Source organism: Oryctolagus cuniculus, chromosome 9 (genome assembly GCF_964237555.1).
Source record: "Oryctolagus cuniculus chromosome 9, mOryCun1.1, whole genome shotgun sequence".
Lineage (NCBI taxonomy): Eukaryota > Metazoa > Chordata > Mammalia > Lagomorpha > Leporidae > Oryctolagus > Oryctolagus cuniculus.
Window position 1 is genome coordinate 89014572 of NC_091440.1, and position 19900 is coordinate 89034471.

General features: G+C 43.4%; 1 protein-coding gene and 1 long non-coding RNA gene across 4 annotated transcripts in view; one reads left to right on the plus strand and one right to left on the minus strand.

The window, feature by feature from the left end:
• LOC138843838 (uncharacterized) overlaps nucleotides 1-12794 on the minus strand; it is a 51528-nt gene extending 38734 nt beyond the window's left edge. Inside the window, exon 1 of one of the 2 annotated variants that reach the window (XR_011378888.1) lies at nucleotides 12586-12794. This is a non-coding gene — a long non-coding RNA (uncharacterized lncRNA). The remainder of the gene's footprint in view (nucleotides 1-12585) is intronic. The other variant, XR_011378889.1, reaches the window with a different exon arrangement.
• Nucleotides 12795-12829: 35 nt separating this feature from the next.
• MICAL3 (microtubule associated monooxygenase, calponin and LIM domain containing 3) overlaps nucleotides 12830-19900 on the plus strand; it is a 232860-nt gene continuing 225789 nt past the window's right edge. Inside the window, exon 1 of one of the 2 annotated variants that reach the window (XM_008250134.4) lies at nucleotides 12830-13346. The gene's annotated coding sequence lies outside the window, so the exon portion shown is untranslated. The remainder of the gene's footprint in view (nucleotides 13347-19900) is intronic. The other variant, XM_051837050.2, reaches the window with a different exon arrangement.

The following is a 19900-nucleotide window of genomic DNA, read 5'->3' on the forward strand; positions in this document are numbered from 1 at the left end:
AGAGAGATCTTCCACCTGCTGATTCACTCCTCCATTCAGGTCTCCCACACAGGTGGCAGGGGCCCAAGTACTGGAGTCATCAACTGCTGGTTCCCAGGATGCACATTAGCAGGAAGCTAGAGCTGAGTAAGGACCAAGCCCAGGGCTGCTGACATCCCAACCACTGCACGAAATGCCCACCACCAGTCTGGTTTTAGAAGCTACATTTTAAAATCGTCAAAGGTGGAACTGGTTTTTTGTTAAGATCCACACATCCCACAATGGAGTGCCTGGGTTCAGTTCCTAGCTCCAGCTCCCAATTCCAGCTTCTAGCTAATGCAGACCCTGGAGGGCAGCAGGGGATGGTTCAATTTCTAGGGTCTCTGCCACCCACATGGGCAACCTGGATTGAGTTCCAGGTTCCCTGCTTCAGCCGGACCCAGCTCTGATCATTTCAAGCATTTGGAAAGTGAACCAGTGAGTGGGAGTACATCCTCTCTTTATGTCTATTTGTCTCTCAAATAATAAATCAACAAAAAATTTAAAGCCAAATGCCAGGTGAGGCAAACCAGATGTGAGAAGCAGTGTGAGTGGAGTGGGCCTCTGCACACCAGGGGACGGGGTAAAAAAGCCAGAAATTCTCACTGGAGAGGAGAATCAGAAAGTCTTAAGAATGTCCATACCCTCTGATCCAAGATTTCACTCCTAGAACTCAATTGCAAGGAAATATTTATAAATACAGGCAAGATTTATGGAGAAAACTGTTGCCACTACTTGCAGACAATAAAAATAGGAAAAGCTCAAATATGTAGTAAAATAGAAATTATTATATATTCATATAATGAAATATTATGTAGCACTTACAATGTTTTTAATTCATAAAAGTGATTACTTAAAGAATCCATAGTTATTTAAAAAAAAAAAGAAAAAACAATTCAAGTATACACACACACACACACACACGCACATACAATCTCATCTCAACTTCGTTTAAATATAAAAAGCCAGGAGCCAGCACTGTGTTGTAAAGAGGTAAGCTGCCATCAGCTGGGCCAGCATCCCATTTGGGCATTGGTTCAAGTTCCAGCTGCTCCACTTCTGATCCAGCTCCCTTCTAATGTTCCTGGGAAAACAGTGGAGAATGGCCTAAGTACTTGGGCCTCTGCACCCATGTGGGAAACCCAGAAGAAGCTCCTGGCTCCTGACTTTGAATTGGCCCGCTCCAGCCATTGCAGCCATTTGGGGAGTGAACCAGCAGATGGAAGATCTCTCTCTTTCTCTCTGTCTCTCCTGCTCTCTCTGTAACTCTGCCTTTCAAATAAAATAAATAAATCTCTCTCTAAAAAAAAAAAAAAAAAAGCTAGAAAAAAAAGACCAGAGGAAGATATGAACATTACTCGTGGTATTTTGGGTTGGTAAGATTATGGATAATTTTCATTCCTTTATGTTCCTATATTTTTCAGTTTTTCTAAAGTATACATCTTCTTTCTTAAAAAAAAAAAAAACAGTGGGAATAGATACAATGGGAGGTAGAAATAATTATCAGAGATTCTGGACATGCCAGGAAGTTTTCCTTAAAATCCACTTAGGTCACCTCTCAAGAGATAGCATCCCACAGAGATAGGTGAGAATTCCAAATTTACCTGGTATCCAGCTGGGTAACCTTACCAAAGCAAGTCACTCACTTTTTGTGTTCTTAAGTTCTTAATCTATAAAACAGTGATGTAAATCCTACAGGAGGATTAAATGAAATAACTCATGAAAAGCCCAGGGACATTGTCAAAGCTGAGTAAAAAGTGTTCTCTTCCCTTATTCTAGAACCAGTGCAAAATCCCTGCTAATCTATAGGTGGAACAGACACCAGCTCCAGCTGGTGATGAAGGGAACTCCAGAAGATGAGTAGAGAGCCTGTTGAGCCACAGCCCTGGTCCTTTCAGTTTCACTATTCACATCAATGGCCTTGGATATGAGAGGGACACTAATTGATGAGATAGAGATGCCATGATTAAGGAAATATTAATTGGGACAAGCAAGAGCTCCATCTCACTGTCTCAACAGCTACTGCTCCACTGCCTTCAGAGAGTGCTTGCTGTAGTCTATCTGCTTTCAACCACACAGCTTCAGAGGATTAATACTGAAGTCAATGATCCTTGAAAATAAAATAATCTGTAAGGCTTCTTTCTGCTCAGATTATAACGCTATGATTCTAATAAGCAGATGTTGATAGAAATGTGTTCAAATCCATCCTGCCTTCCATCTCATTTACTTTAGTGCTTGGTGGATTTCTTTCAAGTTCTATGAGCCAGGACAACTTGGGGGGTAGAGGCTGTTTGGGCTGTTTGGAAGGGAAAAGAGGACTTTACTGGCCCTAGCAGCAGGAGACTTTCTCAGAATGGGGAAAGAGGAATTCTTGCCACTGCAACTTCCCCCAAGGAGCCATTCATCAATCTCTACATCATTATCATCCTCATTGCCTGCCATCACAATCCCAAAAGACCCAAAAGACACAGTCCTGAACACCATAATCCCAAGTGTTGAATTTCTGAAAGATTAAAATCTCTAGTCTTAAAATCCTTCAAAATAAAAATCCTAAGAAATGACAATTCCAAAATATTAATATCCCAAATATTGAAATTCTGAAGGCTGAATTCTAAAAAGTCTCAAGTGCCATTGAAGAAAGTGACTTTTTAAATGTAAGATGGGCAGAAAGCTGAATTCTGGGGCTGGTATTGTGGTGCAGTGAGCTAAACTGCCACCTGGAATACCGACATCCCATATCAGAGCTCTAGGTCAACTCCAAGCTAATATGCCTGGAAAGGCAACAGAGATACCCCAGGTGCTTTGGGTGTCTGGCACTCATGTGGGAGAACTCAGATGTAGCTCTGGGTTCCTGGCTTCCAGAGCTACCAACTCCAGTCATTGTGGCTATTTGCAGAGTGAACCAGTGGATAGAAGATTTCTCTCTCTCTCTCTCTCTCTCTCTCTCTCTCTCTCTCTGTCTCTCCCTCCATCCCTCTCTCCATCACTCAGGATTTAATAAATAAATCTTAGAGAGAAAGCTGAATTCACACACTTTCAGTTGTCTGCAGGATAAGTGCCAAATTATTCAGTTGTGTACTACTTCTGTCTCTGCACACATGGCACCATGCATGCCTTCTCAGAGAATTAGAAGTATTTGTCAAGCCCAACAACCTTCTGAATCAAAGATATTTGCTAATATCGAGTTTTCCCCAGTGTTAGAAAACATTAAATGGTGAATGAAGCTTGCTTAGGGATCTGACTGTCAAAAAAAGATAGATTTGTATTTAACACTAAATCTAATATGGAAAAACTGGCACACACACACACACACACACACACACTTTGACTAATGAATGACACTTGCAATGTTGTACCCACCATTTTTCATCAAATATATATAATTCACGACACTGTTTGGATCTTTAAATTCTAGAATTTACTCATTTATATATTAGTGACTAGAAAAAGCAAATCAATTTATCAGCACTTGTTGAAGATTTTTTGGACTTTGCAGAAGAAGATAGGTTTCAATCCCAAACCACAATGACGTGTGATCAAGTTTCTTGAAGTCAGTTTTGAATTATTACCAATAATTTGCCTTTTCCATTCAGCCCAATGCATTTATTGGAAAATCAAGGTGACTAGATTGGCCATGCAATATGGCAATGATGAAAATTTCAGTTTAAAATGTATCATTTGGAAGGAGATTCCAAAATGGCGGATTAGGGAATGACATACTGTGCAAGGCTAGAAAGAGACAATAAAAAAAAATGTAGGAAGTGCACTCTCAGGAAGAATTGGAGAGAAAACTGAAAACTGCACTGGAAATCCTACAAGAGGAAGAGGGAGAAGAATGCTGTGGACCTGTGTGGAGGGTGTAGACAGGCAGCCGTCAAGAGCCAGAGCAGACAGCAACTCGGAGACAGAGATGGGACCGGACTGCAGCAACCCTTGGTGATACAGGCAGAGGGAGAGCATGGTTTGAGTCTGGACTGGAGCCCTGAGGGCTTGCGGTTGCTAGTGGTTGCTGGCGGAACCAGTGGAAGTAAATGGGACACATTTATTTCATCTCAATTTTCCCACAACAGCACCTGCTACCTGGCTGAGAAAGGGCAGGTGCCATATTGGGTTTGGGCAGGAGCTGTGGAAGACTTTGTGCACATGCACAGCAACTGCCTGAGACAAGATGCCATCTTCTCAGCAGTACTGGCAGCAGTGGTAGGGAGAGAGCAACATTTAGCCAGTGGCTCTTGTGTATGAGTGTGATCCAGAAAATCTAGCAGAGGGAACAATCTGCAGTGCCCACTGACTTTGAGCCTGGCTGGGAGGTGGCTGGGTGAGGTGCCCATAGCCTCCCATGATCAAGACACCTAGGTGGAGCTGTCTGGGGGAACATCTGCCTCTCTGTTTACTGGACAGGCTGGTAGGGCAAAGAAAAACCTCTGCACCCAGCAACTGTGGGAGACTTGTGTGCTGAGACTGTGGGGACTCAATGGTTACATGAGAAAGCGCAGGGAATAGCTGGGTCTCTGGGAATTCACTGGGTGCAGCACCACATGCTTGGAACTCCTTGGTGGCCTGGAGCAGGTCATTGCAGCAGGAACTGTGCTCATAGTAAAGACTGTGCAGGTCATTTATGCAGTTCATATGGTGGTACAGAACACACTGGGGGCTAACATCTGGGCACTGAGATCTATCAAACCCAATTTGGCTGTTACCCTAGATACTCACCCCACCCTGAAGCACTGACCAGAACTCCCTGGCCACACCCACCACACACCTCTTGGTATTCACTGAAAGTGCAGACATTCCACTAAGCCCCAGAGGAATAACTCAAAGATAAAAGACATCAGAGGAAAAAAAAACAATAAAAATAAACAAAACAAATGCAGAAATTCAAGAAACAAGAATTAATAAGACAACATGACCTTCCCAAAGGAACAAAACATTTCAATACTAGAATGTGAATTAACAGATTAAAGAAATGTAGGAAACAGAATTCAAAAATTAATCATAATTACTCAAAAGCAATCATAAGCAAATCCATGAACTAAAGAAAACCATACACAATATGGATGATAATTTTTCCCATGAAATTGACATTTTAAAGATAAATCAAATGAAATATTAGAAATGAAGAACTCAATAGATCAAAAAGGGGAAAAAAGCAGCAGAAAGCTTTAACAGAAGACTTGGTGAGGCAGAAGAAAGTATATCTGAACTAGAAACAAATCTTTGGAAACTTTACAATCAGATCAAAACAAGAAGAAAATAGAAAACTTAAAAACAGTGTTTGAGATTTATGAGATACTATCAAATGACCCAACATATGGGCGTTAAAAGTACTTGAAGGTGTGGAAAGAGAGAATGGACTAGAAGGCCTATTTAGTGAAATAATTACAGAAAACTTCCCCAATTTGGAGAAAGAAAGGGATGTCAAAGTACAGAAAGTGCATAGAACTCCTAACAGACATGACCAGAAAAGAGCCTCACCACAACACATTGTAGTCATACTTACCACAGTAAAACATGATGAAAAGATTCTAAAATGCGCACAAAAGAAATGCCAGATTACTTTCAGAGGGTCTGCAATTAGACTCACAGCTGAATTATCATCAAAAAATCCTATAGGCTAGAAGGAAACGGTGACATTTAGTCCAAGCCTTATAAGTAAAAGAAACTGTCAACCCAGAATACTGTACCCTGCAAAGCTCTCATTTATGAATGAAGGTGAAATAAAGACCTTCCATAACAAACAGAAATTGAAAAAATTTGTTGCCTTTCATCCAGCCTTATAAAAGATACTTAAGGATGTACTACACACAGAAACTCAGAAAGATAGCCATCATTAGAAAGAATGTGAAGGCAGAAAATCCACCAGTAAAAGTACAAAAGAAATCCAGGCTGGCGCCACGGCTCAACAGGCTAATCCTCCACCTGCAGCGCTGGGTTCTCGTCCTGGTCAGGGTGCCAGATTCTGTCCCAGTTGCCCCTCTTCCAGGCCAGCTCTCTACTATGGCCCAGGAATGCAGTGGAGGATGGCCCAAGTGCTTGGGCCCTGCACCCACATGGGAGACCAGGAGAAGCACCTGACTCCTGGCTTCGGATCAGCGTGGTGAGCCGGCCACAGTGCACTGGCTGCAGCAGCCATTGGAGGGTGAACCAACGGCAAAAGGAAGACCTTTCTCTCTCTGTCTCTCTCTCTCTCTCACTGTCCACTCTGCCTGTAAAAAAAGAAAGAAAGAAAGAAAGAAAGAAAGAAAGAAAGAAAGAAAGAAAGAAAGAAAGAAAGAAAGAAAGAAAGAAAGAAAGAAATCCAAAGTAAACAATAAGAATATTTATAGAAAAATGGAAGGGCCAAGTCATTACTTATCAAATAGTCACCTTGAATGTTAAGGGCCTCAAAAAGATATAAACTGGCTGAATGGATTAAAAAATGAGACCCATTTATTTGTTGCCTAGAAGAAATACATCTCACCAATAAAAATATACACAGACTGAAAGTGGAAGGATGGAAAAGATAGTCCATGTTAACGGAAAGCAAAAATAGGTAAGTGTAGCCATCCTAATATCAGACAAAACAGACTTTAACATAAAAACTGTTAAAAGAGATGAAGAAACGTACAAAGTAATGATTAAGGGATTAATTCAACAGAAGATATGACTATAATAAATGTATACACACCCAATTACAGGGTGCCTAGCTATTTAAAAGAAATATTAATGGATCTAAAAGAAGACATAGACTCTAATACAATAGCAACGGGGATTCAATACCCCACTTTCATCAATGGACAGATCAAGTAGACAGAAAATCAACAAAGAAACAACTGAGTGAATCAACACTATGGACCAAATGGACCTAACTGATATCTACAGAACTTTTCACCCCATAGTTGCAGAATATGCATTCTTATCATCAGTGCATGAAACTTTCTCTATGATAGACCATATGCTAGGCCATAAAGCAAGTCTCAGCAAACTAAAAAAAAAAAAAATCAAAATCATACACTGCATCTTCTTGGACTACAATGGAATGAAGCTGGAAATCAATAATTCCAGAATCTCTAGATCATATGCAAACATGTGGAGACTACACAACATGTTCCTGAATGAACAGTGGGTCATAGAACAAATCAAAAGAGAAATTAAAAAATTCTGGAAGTGAATGAAGAGCATAATACGTCATATCAAACCTTATGGGATAGAGTAAAAACAGCGTTGAGAGGGAAGTTTACAGGGCCAGCACTGTGTTTCAGCAGGTTAAAGCTCTGGCCTGAAGTGCTGGCATTCCATCTGGGCGCCAGTTTGAGTCCCAGCTACTCCACTTCTGATCTAGCTCTCGGCTATGACCTGGGAAAGCAGTAGAAGAAGGGCCAAGTGCTTGGGTCCCTGCACCCATGTGAGAGACATGGAAGAAGCTCCTGGCTCCTGGTTTTGGATTGGTGCAGCCCCGGCTGTTGCAGCCATCTGGGGAATGAACCAGCAGATGAAAGACCTCTCTCTCTCTCTACCACTCCTTCTCTCTGTGTAAGTCTTTCAATTAAATAAATAAATCTTTTTTTTAAAAAAAAATCCAGAATCTATAAAGAACTCAAAAAATTCAACAAAGAGAAAATAAACAATCCAGTTAAGAAATGGGTAAAGGACTTCAACAGGCAATTTTCAACAGAGGAAATTCAAATAACCAACAGACAACTGAGAAAATGCTCAGGCTCACTAGCCATCAGGGAAATGCAAGTCAAAACCACAGTGAGGGCCGGCACCGTGGCTCGCTTGGCTAATCCTCTGCCTGTGGCACCGGCACCCGGGGTTCTAGTCCCAGTTGGGGCGCCGGATTCTGTCCCGGTTGCTCCTCTTCCAGGCCAGCTCTCTGCTGAGACCCTGGAGGTCAATGGAGGATGGCCCAAGTGCTTGGGCCCTGCACCCGCATGGGAGACCAGGAGGAAGAACCTGGCTCCTGGCTTTGGATCAGCACAGCATGCTGGCCACAGCGCACCAGCCGTAGTGGCCATTTGCGGGGGGTGGGGGGTGAACCAATGGAAAAGGAAGACCTTTCTCTCTGTCTCTGTCTCTCTCTTACTAACTCTGCCTGTCAAAAAAAAAAAAAAAAAAAAAGTGAGGTTTCACCTCACTCCAGTTAGAATGACTCTCCTATAGAAATCAACAAATGACAAATTCAACAAATGACAAATGCTGGCAAGGGTATGGAGAAAAAGGTACCCTGGTCCCTGTTGGTGGGAATGTAAACCTTTGCAGCCACTATGGAAGACAGAATGGAGACACCTCAGAAATATGAATATAGATCTACCATCCCACCCCTGGGAACTTATGCAAACCAAAAGAAATCAGTACATAAAAGAACTATCTGTACCCCCATGTTCACTGCAGCACAATTCACAACAGCTAAGATATGGAATCAACCTAGATGTCCATCAACTGTTGACTGGATAAAGAAATTATGATGTATATATATACACTATGGAGTACTACTCAGTGATTTAAAAAAATGAAATCCTGTCTTTTGCAACAAGATGCACAAAACTGGAAACCATTATACTTAGTGAAATATGTCAGTCCCCAAAAGATAGATATCATATGTTTTCCCTGATCCAAGGTAACTAATACAGTACCCAAAATGTAGTGTATTAGAATGAAATAGATATTTTGAGATTCGACAGTTCAATGATTGTGTACAGCCCTTGTCTCTTCCATTGAGGAACAGGGTGTTTTTTTCCTCTCTCTCTTCATACCATTTGTTGAACTCTTTTACTTAAAGTAGAGTTAACTATGTGGTCATTAAGTTAAACTGAAAAAAACATCTTTGTAAAAATTAAGAGTGGGAATGTAAGAGGGAGGAGGAGGAAGGGTTAGAGCATGGGCAAGAGGAAGGTTAGGGAGAGAAATGTCACTACATTCCTAAATCTGTATATATGAAATACATAAAACTTGTATAACAATTTTTTTTTATTTTTTTAAAGATTGATTTTATTCATTTGAGAGGAAGAGGTACAGACAGTGAAAGGGAGAGACAGACAGAAAGGTCTTCTGTCCATTGGTTCACTCCACAAATGGCCCCAACGGCTGGAGCCATGCCTATCTGAAGCTCAGAGCTAGGTGCTTCTTCCCGGTCTCCCATGTGGGTGCAGGGGCCCAAAGACTTGGGCCATCTTCTACCATTTTCCCAGGGCGCAGCAGAGAACTGGATTGGAAGAGGAGCAGCCAGGACTAGAACCGGTGCTCATATGGGATGCCTGTGCCACAGATGGAGGATTAACCTACCGCACCACAGCACCTGCCCCAATAAAATTTTTTTTTAAAAGGTAAAAAAATTTATCATTTGAGGCAGGCATTTGGTACAGTGCTTAAGACCCTGCTTGGGACACTCTCCTTCCAAATCAAAGTGCCTGAGTTGGAGTCCTAGCTCTGCTTCCAATTCAAGCTTCCTGCTAATGCACACCCTAGGAGGCAGCAGGTGATGGTTCAAGTACTTGGGTCCCTGCTACCCACATGGGAAATCCAGATTGAGTTTCTGACTCCTGGCTTCAGTCTGGCCCAGCCTGGCCTGTTGCAGGCATTTGGAGAGTGAATCAGCAGATGAGAGATCTCTCTTTCTGCCTGTCTCTGTCTCACTGCCTTTCAAATAAAATGAAAATAAATAAAAATTAGGGGAAAAAAAGGTTATCATCTTTTAAAAAGATACATCATCTGTCTACATTGACATTTCTTCCCACTGATGAAATTGTAGGATCCTTTAATGAATTAAAGCTGCATTTGCCTGAAGAAGTCAACAAAGTTACTGATAGGCTAGGCAGTAATGATGTGCACTGTAGGATAAGAAGACATGTACTGGGTTTGTTATTCAATCACCAGTATTGTTTCAGCCAAATATGTGGACTGTACATGAGTGTATTCAGAATGGATTTCCATGTACCCCAAACAACACAGAATAAGCAGAGATGGGAAAATTTAATAGGGGGAATGCTCATGTTGGTGTATATGGAATCATAGAATTTCAAAAGGAGCAGTACCACATAGAAAATAAATGTGAGCATATTTTCTGAAGAGACCCAGTCCCTAGGAGAAAACAAGCAAGTGTTCACCAAAATCAAGACTTAAAGATTCAATTAAGGAAGGTAAAAGTTAGCTCGCTCTTATGGACTGCCTCCAGTCGATGGCCCATAATCTATATTATAATACAGCTTCTCCAATGTCAAAATTTCCTTTTTTTGAGTTTTTTTCCCTTTTTCTCACTATTTTAAGGTGTCAACATTCTTACAATTTACTATGCTATGTATTTCATCTTGGCATCATATATAATCCTGGAGATAAAAACTACATAGTTTTAGCATTTTAATGTATTTTTAGGAAACTTGACTCAGAAACACATTATCACAGCACTGACATTATATGTAAGCATTGCGCATGTATGCAAAAACAATGAAATTTCCTCAATAAATGAAGAGCTGTCATTTTGTACATCTGCATTTATAAAAGGCAAAATTCTGCAAGATCTCTGCTCTTTGGGCAACTGTGTATGTGGTTCTGATCAATCATGGTTTTTGAACAATCTCAGCAAATGACTTAAATTGCCCATCATGGTATTTCAAATAACTACACACGGGGCCAGCGCTGTGGCACAAGTTAATCCTCAGCCTGCGGTGCCAGATTCCCATATGGGTTCCGGTTCTAGTCCCAGCTGCTCCACTTCTGATCCAGCTCTCTGCTATGGCCTGGGAAAACAGTAGGAAATGGCCCAAGCGCTTGGGCCCCTGCATCCATGTGGGAGACTCAGAAGAAGCTCCTGGCTCCTGGCTTCCGATCAGCACAGCTCTGGCCATTGCGGCCATTTGGGGAGTGAGCCAGCAGATGGAAAACCTTTCTGTCTGTCTCTCCCTTTCACTGTCTGTAACTCTACTTCTCAAATAAATAAATAAATAAATAAAATCTTTTTAAAAAAAAAACTGCACACAATACTGACCATAGTGATATGCATTTATACATTTCACATCTTGATCTATTTCTTTCTTTTTTTTTCTTTTCTTTTCTTTTTTTTTTTGGACAGGCAGAGTTAGTGAGAGAGAGAGAGAGAAAGATCTTCCTTTCCTTTTCCATTGGTTAACCCTCCAAATGGCCACTGCAGCCAGCGCACTGCGGCCGGCGCACTGCTCTGGTACAAAGCCAGGAGCCAGGTTCTTCCTCCTGGTCTCCCATGCAGGTGCAGGGCCCAAGGACTTGGGCCATCCTCCACTGCACTTCCGGGCTACAGCAGAGAGCTGGCCTGGAAGAGGAGCAACTGGGACAGAATCCAGCGCCCCAACTGGGACTAGAACCTGGTGTGCCAGCGCCGCAGGTGGAGGATTAGCCAAGTGAGCTGTGGCGCCGGCCTTATCTATTTCTTTAAAAATAGAGTACACCTGTGCATAATAATTATACCAATGCTACCATCATTAGTACATCCAAATCTTTATGCAAAAAAAAAAAATGTAAGCTCTCATTGCCTATTTTATTGTGGCCCATGAAGTGTTCTCTCACGGGTTTATATTTCTCAAACAAATTTCCCTTAAAAATGTAAATAAATGGGGTAGGTGTTGTGGTACAGTGGGTTAAGCAGCTGCTTGGGAAGCTTGCATCTCATATTGGAGTGCTTTTTAGAGCCCTGGCTACTCTGCTTCTGATTCAGCTTCCTGCTAATGCATCCTGGGAGACAGCACATGCTGAATGAAGTACGTGCGCCCCACCCCTAGGTGAGAGGCCTAGATGAAGTCAGAGCGCTGTCTTCAGCCTGGAATTTGGGGCATATACCAATGGATAGAAGATCTCTCTCTCTCTGTCTCTCTCTTTCTCTGTTGCTCTGCTTTTTATATAAATAGTGGGAAAAATTTAAGGGAAAAATATAAATAAATATTTTAAAAGAATTTTTCAATTTTCCTAGCATTCTATTTTTGGAATTTTGATCTTTTGGCATATTAGACCTTAGAAATTTTAAACCTGTCAGGATTTCAACATCAAGACTGTATCTTTTGGGGCTGGCACTGTGGTATAGCTGGTAAAGGCACAGCCTGCAGTGCCAGCATCCCTGGCTGCTCTACTTCCAATCCAAACCTGGGAAAGCAGTAGAAGTTGGCCCAAGTCCTTGGGCCCCTGACTGGCATGAGAGACCAGGAAGAAGCTCCAGGCTCCTGGCTTCTGATCAGCCCAGCTCCAGCCACTGAGGCCGTTTGGGGAGTGAACCAGCAGATGGAAGACCTCTTTCTCTCTCTCTGCCTCTGCCTGTCTGTAACTCTCCCTTTCGAATAATAAATAAATCTTTTTTAAAAAATTACTATCTTTTGGGATATGGCCCAAACCCATCATCATCATCTACAGTAATCCAACTTTATAGTTTTTTTTAACAGATGGAATATTTTAAGATCATTTTAATTTTAAATTTTTCTAATTAACATGCAATACTTACGTATTTTTACGGGGTACAATGTAGTATTCCAGTACATATACACAATATAAACCCCCCAAAAAAAACCAGGCAACAAGGCTTTCCATATCCTTAGTATTTTTCATTTTGTAAGATGCCTGCAAACTTACCCTTTACACTGTCGGAATGTCACTACAGCCCAAAGAAGTTAACTTGCTTATTCAGCTTCCCAGAGGTCTGCCCTTTGATGCTGCTGCCGGAGGACGTATGTCCAAGGGCAAGCCTTGCAAACATTCTGCTGTGTGGTTGGCAGGATTCTCAGGACAAGGGGTCTCAAGACAGCACCGCAGCTTCCAGCCCTTAGGATGCTAGTGTGTGCGCTGAAGTGGGGATTGGGGAGGAGCAGAGTGCTTTGGTTTTGCTTTTGCTTTGACCCTCAAGAGCAGGCTTTCCGGATGATGCCATCCAGGAACTCCACTCCCAGTCCCTCGCAGCTCCCCAGACACCGGCAGAGAGCCCAGCGTCAAGGCGCGTCGCGCACCTTTTCCTTGGCTGCGGGCCTAGCTCGCTGCGGGAGCCCCCGGCGCAGCCTTCCAGGTTACCACGGCAACCGCGCGAGCCCGCAGCCCGCGGCGCGGCTGCGCTGCCCTCACCAGCACGGCTAAGGTGCGGCGGTGAGCGCCGACCGAGAGGCAGGGGCCCGGATCTCCTCATTTGGTCCACTCTGGACCTGTGGGACCCGACAGAGCTGGGGGAAGGGACAGGTGCGAAAGGCACGTAACCGCCGACGGGATTCCCCTCCTGCTGGAGTGCCAGGTCCTGGGCTGTGTGCAGCCACAGCGGCTGCACCTGTGTACTGAGGCCGACCGACCTGCAGAAGCGGCAGGCATTTGTCACCCAGAGGGAAGATGCCGGTTTGAAGCCCTGCTTGGTAAGTACCATCAAATCTTCCTTTGGGTAAGCAGATCTTCTAAATGACAAGTTGATGTCTTGATGCATGCCTTAAAAAAAAAAGCACATCTTTAAATTGCTTAAACGTTTAAATAGCATTTTGCTCTCTGACGTCTTTGAGTTTCTTAGATTTTTTTTTTTTTTTTGGCATCCTTTTAACCACACTGTTCTCTTAACCAGTAGGACCTATAGCCCAATATCCTTGTCTTGAGTGCCGCTTTCCACCTCACCAGTGCGGACACCATGCATCCCAAAGATGCATCCTAAACCCTATCAGAGAAGCAACAGAGCTGTTTCCCAGCCATTTTCATCGACTTTTAAAAAATCTTCCTATCCCACAATCAAAGAAACAGCACCCCCCAGGCAAACCAATGTCAGGTGTCAGAGGAATTGCCAGGAGGTTCCTGGTGAAGCCTTGTGCTTTCTACTGAGTGCAAGGAAGCGAATCCATGAGCTCATCCCAAAGGAACAATTGCTCCACCAGAGGGACATCCCTGGCGCTCCAGAAGAGGGCGCCAGCGCTCGCTTACGCGGCTCGGTAAACAGGCCGATGCGCATGTACTGGGACTGCAAGGGAAGCCCTGCAAATGTTTCTTCTGAGGGTCCTTAACAAAAGGGGGAGGGGGAAGGGTTAAGTTCGTTCCTCCTGGAAGCACACTGATGCACCGGATGACTTCCGGAGCACTGCGTTTGTTTTGGAACCAAATCATAAGTCCATGGTTAAAAATGCTGTCTGTGTACCCGGTCTGCCAACCCATCCCCGCCCCCAAAAGCTTTCCTACTGCTCCAGCACTGTGATCAACCATTCAGAATTTTCATTGTTCTAGGGATTCAAGGGAAGGGTGAGATCATCTTAGAATTGAACGATAAACTGCAGGCTGGCTTTCTAGGTCCCTGTATTACTAGGGATTGGTTGCAGGACCTGACTGTATGCTGGAACACCTGGGGAGCTCTAAAAGAATATTGATGCGTGGTCCCAGCCCTCTGAGTTCTTGGATACAGCTTAATCACTGATATTTTTTTTTTTAAGCTTCCAGGAGCTTCTAAGGAGGTAAGGTTCAAACCCACTATTGTAATCAAATAAGCTGACATTTTTTCCAGGTGAACTTGGTCATACTGTAGCCCCTCAGATATAAAGCTATTGTAGGGCCAGGTACATAACTGTTGGGACCCCCAAGGAGCTGCAGGCAAAGAGCTAGCAGGAACTTGGGCTGCTCAGATCAGCTCAGAATGAGGGTGACACTTCAGGGCAAGGAGGGGAGGATCTTTCTCAGACCAGCTCCCCTCACTAAGTGAAACATTCTAATCTATTCCAGAGCAAGTGTGTGTGTGGGCGGGGGGGAGGGTGCTGTCTGTAGATGACAGCGGTAACCCCCCATAGATTTATTGACAAATCTGTCCCCTAATCAGAGGCACATGTGAAAATGTCCCACCCACTGCAAGAAATGGATGCATAGAAAGGAGGAGGTAGGGATGCAGCATTCACTCTAATGAAGAAAGAAGCAACAGCAAGACACCCTGAAATGAGAAAGTATTATCCTTCTCTGACCTAAAAGCCCCCAAAATGTCTTGACCCTTTCCTGAGCCTAAGGGAAATCTTAGAAAGATCTTATCTCTGAAAACTGGAGCAGAAGGTACAATACCCTCTGTACAAGGACTGTTCCAAACTGGGAAGCAAAAGGATTTTTTCTGACTCTTGTATTTTTTTTTAACCAAACTTTCTCTGCATTCTACACTGAGTTTACTAAGCTCAGAAACTAGCTCCCACATCTTAAGACCTCTGATGTAAGGCCAGGTCCCTGAAGGAGTAATAGGGCCACTAGCTGGGCCTCCTCCCCCACCTTTTATTTTTAAAGACTTATTTATTTATTTGAAAGGTAGAGTTACAGAGAGGCAGAGGCAAAAGGAGAGAGAGAGAAAAAGAATCTTCTGTCCACTGATTCACTCCCCAAATGGCCACAATGGCCAGGGCTGAGCAAGGCCAAAGCCAGGAGCCAGGAGCTTCTTCCATGTCTCCAATGTGGGTGCAAGGGCTCAAGTACTTGGTCATCTTCTGCTGCTTTCCCAGGCACATTAGCAGGGAACTGGAAATGAAGTGGAACAGCCAGGCCTGGAGCCAGCGCCCATATGTGATGCTGGTGCTGCAGGCTTTACCCGCTACAACACAGCCACCACAGCGCAGGCCCTTGACTCTTACATTCTAAAGCTATCTCATGAATATTCATAAGTCATAAATGCTGAGTAGCAGGTGTGAGGCAGAAACTACTCTGCGAGTTTGTAAGGCTAAGGTGCTCAAAGAGATTAGGTAAAGCCTTAAAACTCTAGTCCTGAGAAGTCAGAAAGTCAAATACACTGGAATGTGTGATCTGTCCACCTGGTGCCAGAATTTCACCTGTAGCAGTGTCCTAATGTTCTTGGTTTCATTTTGGTTAAATTGAGAAGAGGTTAAGGGCTCCCCGGGGACTAAGTAGATGTGTTAGTATTGTGTCTTTTGAAACCCTTGGCGAGGCTCAGACAGCCATTTCATTAATAGGCAAGAGAATTAAGATGCTGCTTAAAGAGTTAAAACTCACTTTTGTGATTTGGAGCACAAAAACCTACGCCAGAGCCACACTGGGGGAGTGGCTGGAAGGTTGTCGCCTACCCAAAGAATGACCACGGCTCTCCCTACCTTCTGTACCAGATTACTCATCACTGCATTTCCAGGTAGGGATGGGGACAAGCCCTCTCCTTTTTTCCACTTACTCTCTACAAGCAACTGGAGACAGTTACAGCAATCTTCATCCTTCCCTTTTGCCATTGTTTTTCCAGTCTGGGTTCAGCACGACACACACAATATGATTTTGTTTCCTCCTGGAGCTGACCTGGGCATTCTGCAGGATTTCTGCGGAACCACTGGGCAGAGCCAGGCTGTAGCCATGCTTTCCCTCACCACTGCTGGCCTCTCCCAGCAGACTAGTTCTGCATAAAAAAGGTTCACGGTGGCTCTCTACTTCGGCCCCAGTACCTTTTCCCAACAGGTCACCTCCCTACTGACCCACCTCACCAGGCAGACTAGAGCACCCCAGGAGCAGCAAAACCTTACTTCACTTGTCAGTACCCCATCAGGCCAGGACTACCAACCTCTGTACTTGGAAAAGGACAGTTTATTTCACAGGCCACTCAGGGAGCTGTCCTGGTGGTCTGGCTTAGTCCGTCCTTAGATACTACTTAAACTCAGAGTCAAAACAGGACAGAGGTTGTACCACTTTGATAAAGCCATATTTATACTTTTCCAAATGAGTTTCTGACTTATCAGTAGGTCATGAAATCAATTTGGAGGGGGGGTGTTATAAACAGCATTGAAAAGAAAAAACAACAACAGCAAATAGAATTGAAAATATCAAGAGTGCATCACATATAGTGGGGGAGAAGTTTTGTTTCCTGAAATTTTTGCTTCAGTTTTAGGTGTGTGTATGTTTGTGTGCATTAAGACATGATGTAAAATATATTTGTATTGTCGGTCACAGTCAAGAAATCCTTAAAGTCATCACAGCAAAGACTGATGGAAACTAGAGTTGAATCAAAATGAGATACTAGAGCTGGCACTGTGGCATAGTAGGCTAAGGCAGCAGCATGCTATATAGGCATTGGTTTGTGTACTAGCTGCTCCTTTTCTGATCTGGCTTTCTGCTTATGGCCTGGGAAAGCAGTGGAAGATGGCCTAAGTGCTTGAGCTCCTGTACCCACATGGGAGACTCAGAAGAAGTGCCTGGCTCCTGGCTTAGGATTGTCTTAGCTCCGGTCATTGCAGTCATTTGGGGAGTGACCCAGCAGATGGAAGACCTTTCTCTCTGCCTCTCCCTCTGTCTATAACCTACCTCTCAAATAAATAAATCTTAAAAAAAAAGAACACAGATTAATGATTGCTATGGAGATATGGTGGAAAACATGAACCCAGAGGATACAAAGAGAATTTTGGGGATGATAGAACTATTTTGTAACTGTATATATTTGTTAAAAGTTGTGGAACTTCACACTAAAGAGAGTACAGTTTATAATATATATATTATATCTCAATAAACCTGATTAGATTAAAAAACTTCATGGATAAATTCATAGTTCATAAGAAGAATTCATCCACTTGAGGAAACACAGCCAACAAACATACATGGATGTGTGTTCATTATTGACAGCAAATTATAACATCATGATACTCTTTTACTTCTTGCTCATGACTAACAAGGTTTAAAAAGTGGGCATTTGGCACAGCAGTTAAGACATGTCCCATATCCCAGTGCTTGGGTTCAATTCCCAGCTTTCCTTTCATTTCTAACTCCTGTTAACACACACCCTGAGAGTCAGCAGGTGATGGCTCAAGTACTTGGTTGTTTGCCACCCATGTAGGAGACCCAGGTTGAGTTCTAGGCTCCTGGATTTCAGCCTGGTCCTGCCACAGTTGTTATGGGCATATGGGAAGTGAACTAGAAAAGATTTCTGTCTCTCTGGCTTGTAATAAAATAAAAAAATTATAGAAAACATAAGACTTAATGCTATTGAAGTTGCAGTAAAACTATTATTTGGGCTGGCGCTGTGGCTCGATAGGCTAATCCTCCACCTGCGGCACCGGCACACCGGGTTCTAATCCTGGTTGCTCCTCTTCCAGTCCAGCTCTCTGCTGTGGCCTGGGAGGGCAGTGGAGGATGGCCCAAGTGCTTGGGTCCTTCACCTGCATGGGAGACCAGGAGAAACACCTGGCTCCTGGCTTTGGATCAGTGCAGTACACCAGTCGCAGTGCGCCAGCCAGAGCGGCCACTGGGGGGTGAACCAACGGAAAAGGGAAGACCTTTCTCTCTGTCTCTCTCTCTCACTGTCCACTCTGCCTGTCAAAAAAAAAAAAAAAAAAAAAACTGTATTATTTGTTGTGGGTTGCATTGTAAACTGGTAAAAATTTGGATGGAACCAGCATAGTGCATAGGAAAATTCATAACATCGTTGCCCCCAGGATTTTTTCCCAATAAAGTTAATTAACAAAGATGTTTAATTTTTTTTTTTTTTTTTGACACGCAGAGTGGACAGTGAGAGAGGGAGAAAGGTCTTCCTTTTGCCGTTGGTTCACCCCACAATGGCCGCTGCAGCCACTGGGGTGCAGGGCTCAAGCACTTGGGCCATCCTCCACTGCACTCCCGGGCCACAGCAGAGAGCTGGCCTGGAAGAGGGGCAACCGGGACAGAATCCGGCACCCCAACCGGGACTAGAACCCGGTGTGCCGGCGCCGCAAGGCCGAGGATTAGCCTAGTGAGCCACGGTGCCAGCAGATGTTTAAAATTCTAAATGCAAAAAAATGATATCCTTCACTGTGTTAGTTATGATAGAAAAAAGTAGAAGGAGCTGAAATGTCTGACATTATAGGAACAGATTTAAAATTTTTGGTACATTAACACAATGGAATGCTTTGCATTCACAAAAAAAGCTGAAGTCCAGAAACATGGAATAGACTTATGATAAAATGAACAACAGTAGAATACAAAGTAGCAAACCTGTGGGGTTTGTAACTAATTGGTTTACATGTGAAGACAAAAAGCACCTGCGGGAAGCTGTGCATAGCTGTGCTGAAGTGATGGAATAGGAATGAGTTTTAGATTTTCAAAATTAATTTGCCATTCTTACAGTGACTTTTCAAAGGCAAAGAATCTTTGAATAAAACCTTAAGGATTGGAAGAAACGAATGTAGAGGAGGAAAAGAGAAATCTTGGAAGTCATATCATAATGTATGCTGTTGTCTTGGACCTAGAAACCAGCAAAATCTCAGAGTCACGATTATGTTAAATAAGTCTAAGATGAGTGGATTTCCTTGCTTCCCTCCTTCCTACCTTCATTTCCTTCCTCCCTTTCTCCTTTCCTCCCTCCCTCCCCTACCCACTCTTTCTTTTGACAGAGTTACAGAGAGAGAGGGAGAGAAATATCTTCCATCCTCTGGTTCACCCCCAAGATGGCCAGGGCTGGGCCAGGTCAAAGCCAGGAGCCAGGAGGTTCTTCCAAGCCTCCCACAATGGTACAGGGGCCCAGACACTGGGGCTATTCTCTGCTGCTTTCCCAGATGCATTAGCAGGGAACTGGATAGAAAGTAGAGCAGCCGGGAATTGGACCAGTGCTCATGTGGGATGCCAGCAGCATGGGTGGCACCTAACCAGTTACCTATGGCATGACACCAGCCCTGTAGGATTTTCTTTCAATCTTGGTGTAAACTAGAGTTAGCTTTGGTAAAGGTCTTGTGGCAGGCAGTTTGTGAATGTCTACTGGTGGCTGAATAATGCCCTCGAACCATTGTTCTGGCAAAGCCTGTGTTTACCTCTGAAAAAGCGTTGGAAATCTTTGCACAAATAACACTTTAGCTGTATATTGTAAGAGAATGTTAATCTTTCCAACACAGGGAACATATCTTCAGGGAATTATTTTTCCTTCATTAAAAGAATTGTGAGAACATTTTAAGTAGGTCACAGTGCTTAGGGGAGAGAACAGATATGTAATGAACAGAACTCTGGGGAAACTTTC